Here is a 20,314-nt window from a genome sequence, read left to right on the forward strand (position 1 = left end):
TGGAGCTTGCCTCTGATAGAAGTGTTTGCATGTAGCTGGTTTGGTTGAGTCGTAGGTAGACCCCGCAAAAAAAAAAAGATACGCAGTATCGGTATGGAGTGCCGATCAGCACAAAAATGGTTGGTTTCTCATGTGCATGCAGGATCGTGTGAGTAGACAGCCAAGTGATTTGGCTGAGTCATGTGGTCCGACGAGTGATGGTGTGAGGCGTGAGTTTAGTTGAGAGGCTAACAACAGCCTCTGGATGTAATCAGGGTGCTTTATAAGATACTGTATAAAGATAAAGGGTTATGATGCGTGTAATTAATCAGGCATGAGCGATTTAATCTACTAAAAATACTTACTTAATTTGCTATCTCTGTCAAGATGCATGAAACAATAAATGTGATTGGCGCTAGCAGTACGTAGCTGCTGCTCTCGACGAGCATAGAACGTAGCCTGGAGTTTCTAGGCTTGACATCCTGCACGCTGACTAGGGTAGCAGGACCAGTGCGTAGTGATGTAAGGTCTCACACGGATTCGGATTCACTGACTTAGCCACAGCAAGTCCCCGCTGACTTTGCCGTGGGATCAAGAATCGAAGGCTGAGATTAGCCAAATCACTGTTCTGATCACTGTTCACATAAACAACTGTTCACACAAATCACTGTTGGTCACACTAGCATCCGATCTGATCCGCCACTTTTCAATCCGACGAACGAGACCGGGCAAAGGTAGCGGTACAGTAGCTTCGCTACCTTTGCCACGGCGAGTCAGCGAATCTGAATCGGTCTCACACATGGAGTGCATGCATGCATTGTTCATGTGAAGTGAAGTGAAAGAGAAACTGGGTATGACTAGCACAAACGAAATTGCACGCAGAGTGCAGTAGTATACTCATGACTAGATACATGGCCATCGAATGATCTAGGCATGCATGTTGGCTCGTCTATATATAGTCCATTCATAACGTGTGGGAGCTATATACTATATAGCTTTAAGTGGAAGCGCAAAGTCTTAGACTTAGTGGACTATTTAGCTATCCCCCCATATACTACTTCTATGAGATATTGGAGTGAAACTAACAAGCCAAATGTTTTTCTATATGACTAGTGCGATCAAATCATCCGTAGCTAGAAATTGCTCACTCAAATGACGATGTGTGATACGTTCTGTATTAGCTGGCTGGAAGCCATTTGTACTAGAGTCTAAGTGCAAAGGGGGCATGGATCGTAAATCATTTTGTATAACTTTAATAAACATCCACATGGCGACGCCACTTGCGCCTTCCACCAGGTTGTACCGGCATGTCCCGGCAGCATGTCCATGAACTTCTTCAACTTTTCCATGTCTAGCCTCACTGTCTGCCAGCACCATAGTGGCGACCGCGACCGCAAGAATACTTAGCCTTCAAAGGTGACTTAATTAGTGTGAAATTTTCACTATCCACGCAAAACGATGTGGTCTTCTATTATCATTTCGTAAAAAGAAATGATGGAAGCATGGAAAAGGTAAATGTATCTTGGACTGATTATGGGTGAAGTGTGATCTGATAGCGCAATAAGAAAAATTCAGAAGAGTTAGTGCATCATAGTCATAGATCCAGTGACTATTTTTGTGGCGTCAAAGTTAGTCCTAAAACTATTTAAGTTGTTCATCGAGAGCCCTAACTTCCCCAGACCAGTGTTGAGCTGCTTATGTGGCGCTTACCTGTTGCCATGTAAACATAGTATATGCAAAATAGCCCTTACAAATATACACGTGAAAATCTACTCTCGAAAATGTCATACAACCACATTGAAGAAGAGAGATGTTTTTATATTTCTTTAAAAAAAGGACACATCATCATCACGATGCACACATACAGAAAGAGCGAGATGTATTGGTAGCTTTGCTGACACCTAGCAATACTCGTCCCATGTCCACTTACGCACCACCTCATCCAGCGCGGCCGTGGCGGCACCTCCCTCAAGGAGAGCTTCTGTGGCTAGCTTCTGTAGCGCCGCCACATTAGCTCTTACCTCGGCGCCTTTGCCTTGGCCAACCATCACTTCCGTCACCGTCATGGCAATTTTCTCCTTCCTCTTCGTTGCCGGCACTCGCATGGCGGCACCAACACCATCTGAAAGCATCACAGCGTTCTGCCGCTGCTCGGCGAAGAGCGGCCATGCGACCATGGGCACGCCGTGAACCAGGCTCTCCAGGACGGAGTTTCACCCGCAGTGCACCAAGAAGCATCCCATGCCCTCTGTTAGACTGTATATACATAGCCTCTGTACACATATATTGTAACGTTGTATTGTACCCTTTGGGTACCTCTATATAATGAGATAGTCACACCCCATTCAGGGTGTCGAGCAGTTCCCAAATCATATGTCTTATATGGTATCAGATTAGGTTACGATGCCTTCCGCTTCCGCCGCCATCACTGCCGCCGTCGCGCCCGCCGCCGCGGTGCCGGCCCTTGCTCATGTGTCACCATTCCTCGCCTCGCGGCCGCTTGTGATGGCCTACGGTGCTCCTCCGTCACCCGGGTCCCCGATCGGATCGGTTGTCCAAGGCGATCACGCTGCCTCGCCGAGGGTTGCGGTGCCCTCTGGCGCTGATCTTCCTGCGGGCGGCGTCTCTACGCCGGTCCATGGTGGGCCGCCGCCATCGTCGTCCTGGCTGGCGCCGCACTACGGTGCGTCGCCCCAACAGCGACCCTACGATGCCCCGCCGCCACCCTACGGCACCCCGATGCCTCATCCCTATGGTGCGCCTCCGCCGCACCACTACGGCGCGCCGCCGCCGCCACCCTACTCGGCGCCCCCGATGAACCCCTACCCGGCGCCGCCCCAACCCTACTCGGCGCCCCCGTCGAACCCCTACCTGGCGCCGCTCCAACCCTACCCGGCGCCATCTCAGCAGCCACAAGGGGCTGCGGCTGCTCGCAGTATGGGGCTCCGGCTGTGGCATCCTACTACGCCTTGGTGGCTGGTTCCCCTGGATCCTACCCGCCCTACTCGGTGTCTGCTACGCATCTAGGGGCGGCCCCGTCGATGGGTCTTTATGCACCGTCGCACGCTCACGCTGATCCGGCCACGGTGTCGTCGCCGTTTTACTTCTTGCATCTGCTGCCGATGAAGCTCACGCCGGACAACTACCTGTCCTGGCATGCCCAGGTGTTGCCTCTTCTGCGGAGCCGCTATCTGGAGGGCTACGTTGACGGATCCATCCCGTGTCCGTCCTCTCATCACCTGGTGTATCACACATGGGTGGCCCAGGATCAGGCCATCCTCTCCGCCATCCAGTCCTCGCTCACCCCGAGCGTCTCGTTGCTGGTCATCTTCGCCGCTACATCCCGGGAGGCGTGGGCGGTACTTCACAGCAGTTTCGCCTCTCAGTCTTAGGCGCGTGCTCACTCTATACGCACCGGGCTGGGTGAGACTAAGCTTGGTGACCTCAGCATCACGGACTACTTCAACAAGATGCGGGGTCTCGCCGACACGTTGGCCTCAGTTGGCCAGTCGCTGCAGGATGAGGAGTTCACCACCTTCGTGCTTAATGGGCTAGACGATGATTATGACAATCTCGTTGAGAATTTCCATGGCCATGATGATCCGCTCCCACCTCGTGAGCTCTATGCACGACTCCTTGGTCGTGAACAACGCATTAAGGCATGACGCGTCTCCCCCGGTTTCGCCTCCGCCAATGCCGCGACTCGTGGCAAACCCCCGCGGTCATCCTCTTCAGGTGGCAGACCGGCGCCGTCTTCACAACCGGCCTCGCGGGGCAATGCTCCGACCATCACGGGCAGTAACCGGCCGGTGGTGTGTTGTTCTTCTTGCGGTGCTCCGCGGGCCTGCCAGCTGTGTGGCATTGAGTGCCACATTGCCTCTCGCTGCCATCGTCGCTACAAGCAAGACTTTCTGGGCCTCGGCAACAATGGCAAAGGGAACGACAAGCAGGCCGCCGCCGCGGTGATGAATCATGATCATGGCCGCACTCCATCTTACTCCATTGATCATGCGTGGTACATGGACACTGGAGCTACCAACCACCTCACCGGCGAGATGGGCAAGCTCTCTACTCAGGAGCCATATCGTGGTCATGATCAGGTGCACACCGCCAGTGGAGCAGGTATGCGCATCTCCCATGTTGGTTAGGCCTCTCTCCTTGCACACAATTTTCGCACATTACATCTTTCCAATGTCCTTCGAGTTCCCACTGCTACGCGTAGTTTGTTGTCCATTCCTCAACTTACTCGTGATAATAATGTCCTTGCTGAGTTTCACCCTTTTCGTTTCTTTATCAAGGATCGGGACACGAGGGCCATTCTGCTTAGCTGTCGTCTTTGCCATGGCCTGTATGCACTTGATGCGCCGTGTGTTGGGGAACGTAGCAGAAATTCAAAATTTTCTACGCATCACCAAGATCAATCTATGGAGTAATCTAGCAACGAGGGGAAGGAGAGTGCATCTACATACCCTTGTAGATCACTAAGCGGAAGCGTTCAAGTGAACGGGGTTGATGGAGTCGTACTCGTTGTGATCCAAATCATCGATGATCCTAGTGCCGAACGGACGGCACCTCCGTGTTCAACACACGTACAGCCCGGTGACGTCTCCTACGCCTTGATCCAGCAAGGGGAGAAGGAGAGGTTGGGGAAGACTCCATCCAGCAGCAGCACGACGGCGTGGTGGTGGTGGAGGAGCGCGGGACTCCAGCAGGGCTTCACTAAGCACTATGAGAGACGAGGAGGGAGAGGGGTAGGGCTGCGCCAACTGGGAGAGCAAATCACATGTGTTGGGCAGCCCAAACCTCAAGTATATATAGGGGAAGGGGAGGGGCTGCGCCCCCACCTTGGGTTCCCTCCCTAGGGGTGGCGGCAGCCCCCAGATCCCATCTGGGTGGCGGCCACAAGGGGGAGAGGGGGAGGCGCACCTGGGGTGGGCCTTGGGGCCCATCTGCCCTAGGGTTTGCCCCCTTCCCCTCTTGGAGGCGCCTTGGGCCTTGGTGGGAGGCGCCCCAGCCCACCTAGGGGCTGGTCCCTTCCCACTATTGGCCCATGTAGGTCTCCGGGGCTGGTGGCCCCACCTGGTGGACCCCCGGACCCCTCCGGTGGTCCCGGTACACTACCGGTGATGCCCGGAACACTTCCGGTGGCCAAAACCATACTTCCTATATATCAATCTTTACCTCCAGACCATTCCGGAACTCCTCGTGACGTCCGGGATCTCATCCGGGACTCCGAACAACATTCGGTAACCACGTACATACTTTCCCTATAACCCTAGCGTCATCGAACCTTAAGTGTGTAGACCCTACGGGTTCGGGAGTCATGCAGACATGGCCGAGACAACTCTCCGGTCAATAACCAACAGCGGGATCTGGATACCCATGTTGGCTGCCACATGTTCCACGATGATCTCATCGGATGAACCACGATGTCAAGGACTTAATCAATCCCGTATACAATTCCCTTTGTCCATCGGTACGATACTTGCCCGAGATTCGATCGTCGGTATCCTGATACCTTGTTCAATCTCGTTACCGGCAAGTCTCTTTACTCGTTCCGTAACACATCATCCCGTGATCAACTCCTTGATCACATTGTGCATATTATGATGATGTCCTACCGAGTGGGCCCAGAGATACCTCTCTGTTTCACGGAGTGACAAATCCCAGTCTCGATTCGTGCCAACCCAACAGATACTTTCGGAGATACCTGTAGTGTACCTTTATAGCCACCCAGTTACTTTGTGACGTTTGGCACACCCAAAGTACTCCTACTGTATCCGGGAGTTGCACAATCTCATGGTCTAAGGAAATGATACTTGACATTAGAAAAGCTTTAGCATACGAACTACACGATCTTTGTGCTAGGCTTAGGATTGGGTCTTGTCCATCACATCATTCTCCTAATGATGTGATCCCGTTATCAACGACATCCAATGTCCATGGTCAGGAAACCGTAACCATCTATTGATCAACGAGCTAGTCAACTAGAGGCTTACTAGGGACACGGTGTTGTCTATGTATCCACACATGTATCTGAGTTTCCTATCAATACAATTCTAGCATGGATAATAAACGATTATCATGAACAAGGAAATATAATAATAACCAATTTATTATTGCCTCTAGGGCATATTTCCAACAGTCTCCCACTTGCACTAGAGTCAATAATCTAGTTCACATCGCCATGTGATCAACACTCACTGATCACATCGCCATGTGACCAACATCCAAGAGTCTACTAGACTCAATGATCTAGTTCACATCACTATGTGATAAACACTCAAAGAGTTCTGGGTTTGATCATGTTATGCTTGTGAGAGAGGTTGTAGTCAACGGGTCTTGCCATATTCAGATCCCTATGTATTTTGCAAAACTTTATGTCATATCGTAGATGCTGCTACCACATTCCACTTGGAGCTATTCCAAATTGTTGCTCCATTATACGTATCCGGTATCTCTACTCAGAGCTATCCGGATAGGTGTTAAGCTTGCGTCGACGTAACTCTTTACGTCGAACTCTTTATCACCTCCATAACCGAGAATTATTTCCTTATTCCTCTAAGGATAATTTTGACCGCTATCTGGTGATCTACTCCTAGATCACCTTTGTACCCTCTTGCCAGACATGTGGCAAGGCACACATCAGGTGCGGTACTTCAGCATGGCATACTGTATAGAGCCTATGACAAAAGCATAGGGGACGACCTTCATCCTTCCTCTTTCTTCTGTCGTGGTCAAGCTTTGAGTCTTACTCAACTTCACACCTTACAACTCAGGTAAGAACCCCTTCTTTGACTGATCTATTTTGAACTCCTTCAAAAACATGTCAAGGTGTGCGTTCTTTGAAAGTATCATCATGCGTCTTGATCTATCTCTATAGATCTTGATGCCCAATATGTAAGCAGCTTTATCCAGGTCTTCCTTTGAAAATCACTCTTCAAACAACCGTTTATGCTTTCCAGAAATTCTACATCATTTCGAATCAACAATATGTCATCCACATATACTTATCAGAAATGTTGTAGTGCTCCCACTCACTTTCTTGTAAATACAAGTTTCTAGCAAACATTGTATAAACCTAAAAGCTTTGATCACTCCATCAAAGCATATATTCCGACTCCAAGATGCTTGCTCTAGTCCATAGAAGGATTGCTAGAGCCAGCATACCTTTTAGCATCCTTAGGATCGACAAAACCTTTAGTTGTATCACATACAACTTTTCTTACGAAAACTGGTAAGAAAACTTGTTTTGACATCCATCTGTAAGATTACATAATCGAAAAATGCAGCTAATGCTATCATGATTCTGACGGACTCAAGCATCGCTACGGGTGAGAAATTCTCATCGTAGTCAACTCCTTGAACTTGTGAAAAGACTCTTTCCCACAAGTCGAGCTTCATAGACGGTAACATTACCGCCCACGTCCATCTTCTTCTTAAAGATCCATTTATCTCAATGGCTTACCGATCATCGGGCAAGTCCACCACAGTCCATACTTTGTTCTGATATATGGATCCTATTTCAGATTTCATGGCTTCTAACCATTTGTCGGAATACGGGCCCACCATCGCTTCTCCATAGCTCGTAGGTTCATTGTTGTCTAACAACATGATATCTAAGACAGGATTACCGTACCACTTAGGAGTAGTAGATATCCTTGTCGACCTACGAGGTTCGATAGCAACTTGATCCGAAGCTTCATGATCACTATCATTAACTTCCTATTCAACAGACGTAGGCGCCACATAAAACATCTTTCTGTGTTGCGTCACTCTCTGGTTAAAGGTTCGACAACCTCATCAAGTTCTATCTGTTGGAAATATGCCCTAGAGGCAATAATAAAATGATTATGATATTTCCTTGTTCATGATAATTGTCTATTATTCATGCTTTAATTGTATTATCCGGAAATCGTAATACATGTGTGAATACATAGACCACAATGTGTCCCTAGTGAGCCTCTAGTTGACTAGATCGTTGATCAACAGATAGTCATCGTTTCCTGGCTATGGACATGGGGATGTCATTGATAACGGGATCACATCATTAGGAGAATGATGTGATGGACAAGACCCAATCCTAAACATAGCACAAGATCGTATAGTTCGTTTGCTAGAGTTTTTTCCAATGTCAAGTATCTTTTCCTTAGACCATGAGATCGTGTAACTCCTGGATACCGTAGGAGTGCTTTGGGTGTACCAAACGTCACAACGTAACTGGGTGACTATAAAGGTATACTACGGGTATCTCCAAAAGTGTCTGTTGGGTTGACACGGATCAAGACTGGGATTTGTCACTCCGTATGACGGAGAGGTATCTCTGGGCCCACTCGGTAATGCATCATCACAATGAGCTCAAAGTGACCAAGTGTCTGGTCACGGGATCATGCATTACGGTACGAGTAAAGTGACTTGCCGGTAACGAGATTGAACGAGGTATTGGGATACCGACGATCGAATCTCGGGCAAGTAACGTACCGATTGACAAAGGGAATTGTATACGGGGTGCTTGAATCCTCGACATCGTGGTTCATCCGATGAGATCATCGAGGAGCATGTGGGAGCCAACATGGGTATCCAGATCCCGCTGTTGGTTATTGACCGGAGAGCAATCTCGGTCATGTCTGCATGTCTCCCAAACCCTTAGGGTCTACACACTTAAGGTTCGGTGACGCTAGGGTTGTAGAGATATGAATATGCAGTAACCCGAAAGTTGTTCGGAGTCCCGGATGAGATCCTGGATGTCACGAGGAGTTCCGGAATGGTCCGGAGTTGAAGAATTATATATAGGAAGTGCAGTTTCGGCCATCGGGAGAGTTTCGGGGGTCACCGATGTTGTACCGGGACCACCAGAAGGGTCCCGGGGGTCCACCGGGTGGGGCCACCCATCCCGGAGGGCGGCCAAAGTGGGGAGGGGAACCAGCCCATAGTGGGCTGGTGCGCCCCCCTTGGCCCACCCCATGCGCCTAGGGTTGGGAACCCTAGGGTGGGGTGGGGCGCCCCACCTGGCTTGGGGGGCACTCCACCCCTTGGCCGCCGCCCCCCTAGGAGATCCCATCTCCTAGGGCCGGCGCACCCCCTAGGGGGGCCTATATAAAGGGGGGGAGGGAGGGGGCAGCCGCACCCTTGAGTCTTGGCGCCTCCCTCTCCCCTGCAACACCTCTCCCTCTCGTAGTAGAACGGCGAAGCCCTGCTGCGGTGACCCCTGCATCCACCACCACGCCGTCGTGCTGCTGGATCTTCATCAACCTCTCCTTCCCCCTTGCTGGATCAAGGAGGAGACATCACGCTGACCGTACGTGTGTTGAACGCGGAGGTGCTGTCCGTTCGGCGCTAGGATCTCCGGTGATTTGGATCACGTCGAGTACGACTTCCTCATCCCCGTTCTTCGAACGCTTCCGCGCGTGATCTACAAAGGTATGTAGATGCAATCCGATCACTCGTTGCTAGATGAACTCATAGACGGATCTTGGTGAAACCGTAGGAAATTTTTTGTTTTCTACAACGTTCCCCAACAGTGGTATCATGAGCTAGGTCTATGCGTAGTTCTCTTTGCACGAGTAGAACACAATTTGTTGTGGGCGTAGATGTTGTCAACTTTCTTGCCGCTACTAGTCTTATTTTGCTTCAGCGGTATTGTGGGATGAAGCGGCCCAGACCGACCTTACACGTACGCTTACGTGAGACTGGTTCCACCGACTGACATGCACTAGTTGCATAAGGTGGCTAGCGGGTGTCTGTCTCTCCCACTTTAGTTGGAGCGGATTCGATGAAAAGGGTCCTTATGAAGGGTAAATAGAAGTTGACAAATCACGTTGTGGCTATTACGTAGGTAAGAAAACGTTCTTGCTAGAACCCTATTGCAGCCACGTAAAACTCGCAACAACAATTAGAGGACGTCTAACTTGTTTTTGCAGCAAGTGCTTTGTGATGTGATATGGCCAAAGTTGTGATGAATGATGAATGATATATATGTGATGTATGAGATCATGTTCTTGTAATAGGAATCACGACTTGCATGTCGATGAGTATGACAACCGGAAGGAGCCATAGGAGTTGTCTTTATTTTTTGTATGACCTGCATGTCATTGAGAAACGCCATGTAAATTACTTTACTTGCTAAACGTGTTAGCCATAGTAGTAGAAGTAATAGTTGGCGAGCAACTTCATGGAGACACGATGATGGAGAGCATGATGATGGAGATCATGGTGTCATGCCGGTGACAAGATGATCATGGAGCCCCAAGATGGAGATCAAAGGAGCTATGTGATATTGGCCATATCATGTCACTATTATTATTTGATTGCATGTGATGTTTATCATGTTTTTGCATCTTGTTTACTTAGAACAGCGGTAGTAAATAAGATGATCCGTCATAATAATTTCAAGAAAGTGTTCCCCCTAACTGTGCACCATTGCGACAGTTTGTTGTTTCGAAGCACCACGTGATGATCGGGTGTGATAGATTCCAACGTTCACATACAACGGGTGTAAGACAGATTTACACATGCAAACACTTAGGTTGACTTGACAAGCATAGCATGTACAGACATGGCCTCAGAACACAGAAGACCGAAAGGTCGAGCATGAGTCGTATAGAAGATACGATCAACATGAAGATGTTCACCGATGTTGACTAGTCCGTCTCACGTGATGATCGGACACGGCCTAGTTAACTCGGATCATGTTATACTTAGATGACTTGAGGGATGTCTATCTAAGTGGGAGTTCATTATATAATTAGATTAGGTGAACTTAATTATCATGAACTTAGTCTAAAATCTTTACAATATGTCTTGTAGATCAAATGGCCAACGTTGTCCTCAACTTCAATGCGTTCCTAGAGAAAACCAAGCTGAAAGACGATGGCAGCAACTATACGGACTGGGTCCAGAACCTGAGGATCATCCTCATAGCTGCCAAGAAAGAATATGTCCTACAAGCACCGCTCGGTGACGCACCCATCCCACAGAACCAAGATGTTATGAACGCTTGGCAGACACGTGCTGATGATTACTCCCTCGTTTAGTGCGGCATGCTTTACAGCTTAGAACCAGGGCTCCAAAAGCGTTTTGAGCGACACGGAGCATATGAGATGTTCGAAGAGCTGAAAATGGTTTTCCAAGCTCATGCCCGGGTCGAGAGATATGAAGTCTCCGACAAGTTCTTCAGATGTAAGATGGAGGAAAATAGTTTTGTCAGTGAGCACATACTCACTATGTCTGGATTACATAATCGCTTAACTCAGCTGGGAGTTAATCTCCCGGATGACACGGTCATTGACAAAATCCTTCAGTCGCTTCCACCGAGCTACAAGAGCTTTGTGATGAACTTCAATATGCAGGGGATGGAAAAGACCATTCCTGAAGTATTTGCAATGCTGAAATCAGCAGAGGTAGAAGTCAAAAAGGAACATCAAGTGTTGATGGTGAATAAAACCACTAAGTTCAAGAAAGGCAAGGGTAAGAAGAACTTCAAGAAGGATGGCAAGGGAGTTGCCACGCCCGGTAAGCAAGCTGCCGGGAAGAAGCCAAAGAATGGACCCAAGCCCGAGACTGAGTGTTTTTATTGCAAGGGAAGTGGTCACTGGAAGCGGAACTGCCCCAAATACTTAGCGGACAAGAAGGCCGGCAAAACGAAAGGTATATGTGATATACATGTAATTGATGTGTACCTTACCAGTACTCGTAGTAGCTCCTGGGTATTTGATACCGGTGCAGTTACTCACATTTGTAACTCAAACCAGGAGCTGCGGAATAAACGGAGACTGGCGAAGGACGAAGTGACGATGCGCGTCGGGAATGGTTCCAAGGTCGATGTGATCGCCGTCGGCACACTACCTCTACATTTACCTAAGGGATTAGTTTTGAACCTCAATAATTGTTATTTAGTGCCAAGTTTGAGCATGAACATTGTATCAGGATCTCATTTAATACGAGATGGCTACTCATTTAAATCCGAGAATAATGGTTGTTCTATTTATATGAGAGATATGTTTTATGGTCATGCTCCTATGGTGAATTGTTTATTCTTAATGAATCTCGAGCGTAATGCTACACATATTCATAGTGTGAATACCAAAAGATGTAAGGTTGATAATGATAGTCCCACATACTTGTGGCACTGCCGCCTTGGTCACATAGGTGTCAAACGCATGAAGAAGCTCCATGCAGATGGACTTTTAGAGTCTCTTGATTACGAATCATTTGACACGTGCGAACCATGCCTCATGGGTAAGATGACCAAGACTCCGTTCTCAGGAACAATGGAGCGAGCAACCAACCTATTGGAAATCATACATACTGATGTGTGCGGTCCAATGAGTGTTGAGGCTCGTGGTGGCTATCGTTATGTTCTCACCCTCACTGATGACTTGAGTAGATATGGGTATATCTACTTAATGAAACACAAGTCTGAAACCTTTGAGAAGTTCAAGGAATTTCAGAGTGAGGTTGAGAATCAACGTGACAGAAAAATCAAGTTTTTGCGATCAGATCGTGGAGGAGAATACTTGAGTCACGAATTTGGTACACACTTAAGAAAATGTGGAATAGTTTCACAACTCACGTCGCGTGGAACACCTCAGCGTAATGGTGTGTCCGAACGTCGTAATCGCACTCTATTGGATATGGTGCGATCTATGATGTCTCTTACCGATTTACCGCTATCATTTTGGGGCTATGCTTTAGAGACTGCCGCATTCACTTTAAATAGGGCTCCGTCGAAATCCGTTGAGACGACACCGTATGAATTATGGTTTGGGAAGAAGCCTAAGCTGTCATTTCTAAAAGTTTGGGGATGCGATGCTTATGTCAAGAAACTTCAACCTGAAAAGCTCGAACCCAAGTCGGAAAAATGCGTCTTCATAGAATACCCTAAAGAAACTATTGGGTATACCTTCTACCTCAGATCCTAAGGCAAGATCTTTGTTGCCAAGAATGGATCCTTTCTAGAGAAGGAGTTTCTCTCGAAAGAAGTAAGTGGGAGGAAAGTAGAACTTGATGAAGTATTACCTCTTGAACCGGAAAGTGGCGCAACTCAGGAAAATGTTCCTGTGGTGCCTGCACCAATTAGAGAGGAAGTTAATGATGATGATCAAGATACTTCTGATCAAGCTCCTACTGAACTTCGAAGGTCCACAAGGACACGTTCCGCACCAGAGTGGTACGGCAACCCTGTCTTGGAAATCATGTTGTTAGACAACGGTGAACCTTCGAACTATGAAGAAGCGATGGCGGGCCCAGATTCCGACAAATGGCTGGAAGCCATGAAATCCGAGATAGGATCCATGTATGAAAATGAAGTATGGACTTTGACTGACTTGCCCGATGATCGGCGAGCCATAGAAAATAAATGGATCTTTAAGAAGAAGACAGACGCGGATGGTAATGTGACCATCTATAAAGCTAGGCTTGTCGCTAAGGGTTATCGACAAGTTCTAGGGGTTGACTACGATGAGACATTCTCTCCCGTAGCAAAGCTGAAGTCCGCCCATATCATGTTAGCAATTGCCGCATACTATGATTATGAGATATGGCAAATGGACGTCAAAACGGCATTCCTTAACGGTTATCTTAAGGAAGAAGTGTATATGATGCAGCCGGAAGGTTTTGTTGATCCTAAGAATGCTGACAAGGTGTGGAAGCTCCAACGCTCGATTTATGGGCTGGTGCAAGCATCTCAGAGTTGGAACATTCGCTTTGATGAGATGATCAAAGCGCTTGGGTTTATGCAGACTTATGGAGAAGCCTGCGTTTACAAGAAAGTGAGTGGGAGCTCTGTAGCATTTCTCATATTATATGTAGATGACATACTTTTGATGGGAAATGATATAGAGCTTTTGGACAGCATTAAGGCCTACTTGAATAAGAGTTTTTCAATGAAGGACCTTGGAGAAGCTGCTTATATATTAGGCATCAAGATCTATAGAGATAGATCAAGACGCCTCATAGGTCTTTCACAAAGCACATACCTTGATAAGATATTGAAGAAGTTCAATATGGATCAGTCTAAGAAGGGGTTCTTGCCTATGTTGCAAGGTGTGAAATTGAGCTCAGCTCAATGTCCGACCACGGCAGAAGATATAGAAGAGATGAGTGTCATCCCCTATGCCTCAGCCATAGGTTCTATTATGTATGTCATGCTGTGTACCAGACCTGATGTAAACCTTGCCGTAAGTTTGGTACGTAGGTACCAAAGTAATCCCGGCAAGGAACACTGGACAGCGGTCAAGAATATCCTGAAGTACCTGAAAAGGACTAAGGAAATGTTTCTCATTTATGGAGGTGACGAAGAGCTCGTCGTAAAGGGTTACGTCGACGCTAGCTTTGACACAGATCTGGATGACTCTAAGTCACAAACCGGATACGTGTATATTTTGAATGGTGGGGCAGTAAGCTGGTGCAGTTGCAAGCAAAGCGTTGTGGCGGGATCTACATGTGAAGCGGAGTACATGGCAGCCTCGGAGGCAGCACACGAAGCAGTCTGGGTGAAGGAGTTCATTACCGACCTAGGAGTCATACCCAATGCGTCGGGCCCGATGACTCTCTTCTGTGACAACACTGGAGCTATTGCCCTTGCCAAGGAGCCCAGGTTTCACAGGAAGACCAGGCATATCAAGCGTCGCTTCAACTCCATTCGTGAAAGTGTTCAAAATGGAGACATAGAGATTTGTAAAGTACATATGGACCTGAATGTAGCAGATCCGTTGACTAAACATCTCCCTAGAGCAAAACATGATCAACACCAGAATTCCATGGGTGTTCGATTCATCACAATGTAACTAGATGATTGACTCTAGTGCAAGTGGGAGACTGTTGGAAATATGCCCTAGAGGCAATAATAAAATGATTATTATATTTCCTTGTTCATGATAATTGTCTATTATTCATGCTTTAATTGTATTATCCGGAAATCGTAATACATGTGTGAATACATAGACCACAGTGTGTCCCTAGTGAGCCTCTAGTTGACTAGCTTGTTGATCAACAGATAGTCATGGTTTCCTGGCTATGGACATGGGGATGTCATTCATAACGGGATCACATCATTAGGAGAATGATGTGATGGACAAGACCCAATCCTAAACATAGCACAAGATCGTATAGTTCGTTTGCTAGAGTTTTTCCAATGTCAAGTATCTTTTCCTTAGACCATGAGATCGTGTAACTCCCGGATACCGTAGGAGTGCTTTGGGTGTACCAAACGTCACAACGTAACTGGGTGACTATAAAGGTATACTACGGGTATCTCCGAAAGTGTCTGTTGGGTTGACACGGATCAAGACTGGGATTTGTCACTCCGTATGACGGAGAGGTATCTCTGGGCCCACTCGGTAATGCATCATCACAATGAGCTCAAAGTGACCAAGTGTCTGGTTACGGGATCATGCATTACGGTACGAGTAAAGTGACTTGCTGGTAACGAGATTGAACGAGGTATTGGGATACCGACGATCGAATCTTGGGCAAGTAACGTACCGATTGACAAAGGGAATTGTATACGGGGTTGCTTGAATCCTCGACATCGTGGTTCATCCGATGAGATCATCGAGGAGCATGTGGGAGCCAACATGGGTATCCAGATCCCGCTGTTGGTTATTGACCGGAGAGCAATCTCGGTCATGTCTACATGTCTCCCGAACCCGTAGGGTCTACACACTTAAGGTTCGGTGACGCTAGGGTTGTAGAGATATGAATATGCAGTAACCCGAAAGTTGTTCGGAGTCCCGGATGAGATCCTGGACGTCACGAGGAGTTCCGGAATGGTCCGGAGGTGAAGAAAATTATATAGGAAGTGCAGTTTCGGCCATCGGGAGAGTTTTGGGGGTCACTGGTATTGTACCGGGACCACCGGAAGGGTCCCGGGGGTCCACCGGGTGGGGCCACCCATCCCGGAGGGCCCCATGGGCCAAAGTGGGGAGGGGAACCAGCCCATAGTGGGCTGGTGCGCCCCCCTTGGCCCACCCCATGCGCCTAGGGTTGGGAACCCTAGGGTAGGGTGGGGCGCCCCACCTGGCTTGGGGGGCACTCCACCCCTTGGCCGCCGCCCCCCTAGGAGATCCCATCTCCTAGGGCCGGCGCACCCCCTAGGGGGGCCTATATAAAGGGGGGGAGGGAGGGGGCAGCCGCACCCTTGAGTCTTGGCGCCTCCCTCTCCCCTGCAACACCTCTCCCTCTCGTAGTAGAACGGCGAAGCCCTGCTGCGGTGACCCCTGCATCCACCACCACGCCGTCGTGCTGCTGGATCTTCATCAACCTCTCCTTCCCCCTTGCTGGATCAAGAAGGAGGAGACATCACGCTGACCGTACGTGTGTTGAACGCGGAGGTGCCGTCCATTCGGCGCTAGGATCTCCGGTGATTTGGATCACGTCGAGTACGACTTCCTCATCCCCGTTCTTCGAACGCTTCCGTGCGTGATCTACAAAGGTATGTAGATGCAATCCGATCACTCGTTGGTAGATGAACTCATAGACGGATCTTGGTGAAACCGTAGGAAATTTTTTGTTTTCTGCAACGTTCCCCAACACTATCTTCCTCCCACTCAATTCTTTCGAGAGAAACTCCTTCTCGAGAAAGGACCCGTTCTTAGCGACAAACAATTTGCCCTCGGATCTGAGATAGAAGGTATACCCAACTGTCACCTTTGGGTATCCTATGAAGATGTGTTTGTCCTCTTTGGGTTCGAGCTTCTCTGGCTGAAGCCTTTAAGCATCGCAGCCCCAAACATTAAGAAACGACAACTTTGGTTTCTTGCCAAACCAATGTTCATACGATGTCGTCTCAACGGACTTAGATGGTGTCCTATCTAAAGTGAATGCAACTGTCTCTAACGCATAACCTCAAAATGAAAACGGTAGATCGGTAAGAGACATCATAGATCGCACCATATCTCATAAGGTTCGATTACGACGTCCGGACACACCATTACTCTGTGATGTTCCAGGTGGCTTCAACTGTGAAACAATTCCACAATGTCTTAAGTGATTGCCAAACTCATAACTCAGAAAATCCCCTTTTGATCAGATCGTAGGTACATGATCTTTTTGTTATGATGATTCTTAACTTCACTCTGAAATCGCTTGAACTTTTCAAACGTTTCAGACTTGTGCTTCATTAAGTAAATATACCTCTATCTACTCAAATTGTCAATGAAGATGAGAAAATAGCGATATCCACCGCACACTTCAATTCTCATTGGATCACATGCATCAGCATGTATGATTTCCAACAAGTCACTTGCCCGTTTCATTGTACCTGAAAACGGGGTCTTAGTCATCCTGCCCATGAGGCATGGCTCGCATGTGTCAAGCGATTCAAAATCAAGTGACTCCAAACATCCATCGACATGGAGTTTCTTCATGCATCTTACGCCAATATGACCTAAGCGGCAGTGCCACGATAAAGTGGTACTATCATTATTAACTCTACATCTTTTGGCGTGAACATGTGTATTACCACGACCGAGATTCAATGAACCACTCACATAGGGTGCATGACCATGAAAGGTATCATTCATGTAAACAGAATAACCATTATTCTCTAACTTAAATGAATGACCGTATTGCAATGAACATGATCTAATCATATTCATGCTCAACATAGACACCTGATAACATTTATCTAGGTTCAATACTAATCCCGAAGGCAGATGGAGCATGCGATGGTGATCTCATCAACTTTGGAAACACTTCCAACACACATCGTCACCTCACCATTAGCTAGACTCCATTTAGTCCGTAGCTTTTGCTTCAAGTCACCAGTAATAGCAACTGAACCGGTATCCAATTCCCAGGTGCTACCAGGAGTACTAGCGAGGTACACATTCATAACACGTATATACTTTGAAGTTGCTAGCCTTATTATCTACCATGCATTTAGGGTAATTCCGCTACCAGTGACCGTTCCCCTTACAATAGAAGCATTTAGTCTCGGGTTTGGGTTCAACCTTGGGTTCCTTCACTGGAGCGGCAACTGGTTTGCCATCCATGAAGTTTCCCTTCTAGCCCTTGCCCTTCTTGAAACCAGTGGTCTTAATAAACCATAAACACTTGATGCTCCTTCTTGATTTCTACCTTTTGCGGTCTTAAGCACCACGAACAGCTCCGGGATCAACTCCATCCCTTGCATGTCATAGTTCATCACGAAGATCTAGTAGCTTAGTGATAGTGGCTACAGAACTCTGTCAATCACTATCTTATCTGGAAGTTCAACTCCCACTTGATTTAAGTGATTGTAGCACCCAGACATTCTGAGCACATGCTCACTAGCCGAGCTATTCTCCTCCATCTTGTTGGCAAAAGAACTTGTTAGAGGTCTCACACCTCTCAACACGGGCATGAGCCTGAAATCCCAATTTCAGCTCTTGCAACATCTCATATGTTCTATGGCGTTCAAAATGTCATTGGAATCCCGATTCTAAGCCGTAAAGTATGGTGCACTAAACTATCAGGTAGTCATCAGAATGTGTCTATCAGGTGTTCACAACATCCACAGACGACGTTGTAGGGGTTTGCACATCGAGTGGTGCATCAAAGACGTAAGCCTTCTGTGTAGCAGTGAGGACACTCCTCGGACTACGGACCTAGTCCGCATCATTGCTTACAATATCTTTCAACTTAATCTTTCTCTAGGAACATATTGAAACAGGGAGCTACAACGTGAGCTATTTATCTACAACATATTTGCAAAGACAATTTAGACTATGTTCATGATAATTGAGTTCATCTAATCAAATTATTTAATGAACTCCCACTCAGATAGACATCCCTCTAGTCATCTAAGTGAAACATGATCCGAGTCAACTAGGCCGTGTCCGATCATCACGTGAGACAGACTAGTCAACATCGGTGAACATCTTCATGTTGATCGTATCTTCTATACAACTCATGTTCGACCTTTCGGTCTTTCGTGTTCCGAGGCCATGTCTGTACATGCTAGGCTCGTCAAGTCAACCTAAGTGTTTCGCATGTGTTCCGAGGCCATGTCTGTACATGCTAGGCTCGTCAACACCTGTTGTATTCGAATGTTAGAATCTATCACACCCGATCATCACGTGGTGCTTCGAAACAACGAACCTTCGCAATGGTGCACAGTTAGGGGGAACACTTTCCTTGAAATTATTGCGAGGGATCATCTTATTTAAGCTACCGTCGTTCTAAGCAAATAAGATGTAAAACATGATAAACATCACATGCAATCAAATAGTGACATGATATGGCCAATATCATTTTGCTCCTTTTGATCTCCATCTTCGGGGCTCCATGATCATCGTTGTCACTGGCATGACACCATGATCTCCATCATCATGATCTCCATCATCGTGTCTTCTTGAAGTTGTCTCGTCATCTATTACTTCTACTACTATGGCTAATGCTTTAGCAATAAAGTAAAGTAATTACATGACGTTTAAGTTGACATGCAGGTCATAAATAAATTAAGAAAACTCCTATGGCTCCTGCCGGTTGTCATACTCATCGACATGCAAGTCGTGATTCCTATTACAAGAACATGATCAATCTCATACATCACATATATCATTCATCACATCCTGTTGGCCATATCACATCACAAGGCATATGCTGCAAAAACAAGTTAGACATCCTCTAATTGTTGTTGCAAGTTTTTATGTGGCTGCTATAGGTTTCTAGCAAGAACGTTTCTTACCTACGCCAAAACCACAACGTGATATGCCAATTTCTATTTACCCTTCATAAGGACCCTTTTCATCGAATCCGATCCGACTAAAGTGGGAGAGACAGACACCCGCTAGCCACCTTATGCAACTAGTGCATGTCAGTCGGTGGAACCGGTCTCACGTAAGCTTACGTGTAAGGTTGGTCCGGGCCGCTTCATCTCACAATGCCGCCGAATCAAGATAAGACTAGTAACGACAAGATAATTGACAATATCTATGCCCACAACTACTTTGTGTTCTACTCGTGCATAGTAACTACGCATAGACCTAGCTCTGATACCACTGTTGGGGAACGTAGCAGAAATTCAAAATTTTCTACGCATCACCAAGATCAATCTATGGAGTAATCTAGCAACGAGGGGAAGGAGAGTGCATCTACATACCCTTGTAGATCGCTAAGCGGAAGCGTTCAAGTGAACGGGGTTGATGGAGTCGTACTCGTCGTGATCCAAATCACCGATGATCCTAGTGCCGAACGGACGGCACCTCCGTGTTCAACACACGTACAGCCCGGTGACGTCTCCTACGCCTTGATCCAGCAAGGGGAGAAGGAGAGGTTGGGGAAGACTCCATCTAGCAGCAGCACGACGGCGTGGTGGTGGTGGAGGAGCGCGGGACTCCAGCAGGGCTTCACT

The 20,314-nt window shown here is 47.4% G+C and overlaps 1 pseudogene; it reads right to left on the minus strand.

Moving 5' to 3' along the window:
• Positions 1–1,880: 1,880 nt before the first annotated feature.
• Positions 1,881–20,314, minus strand: part of LOC125546523 (UDP-glycosyltransferase 72B1-like) — a 36,805-nt pseudogene continuing 18,371 nt past the window's right edge.

This window comes from Triticum urartu, chromosome 3A (genome assembly GCF_056163025.1).
Source record: "Triticum urartu cultivar PI428250 chromosome 3A, HENAU_Tu73, whole genome shotgun sequence".
In the NCBI taxonomy this organism is placed as follows: Eukaryota; Viridiplantae; Streptophyta; class Magnoliopsida; order Poales; family Poaceae; genus Triticum; species Triticum urartu.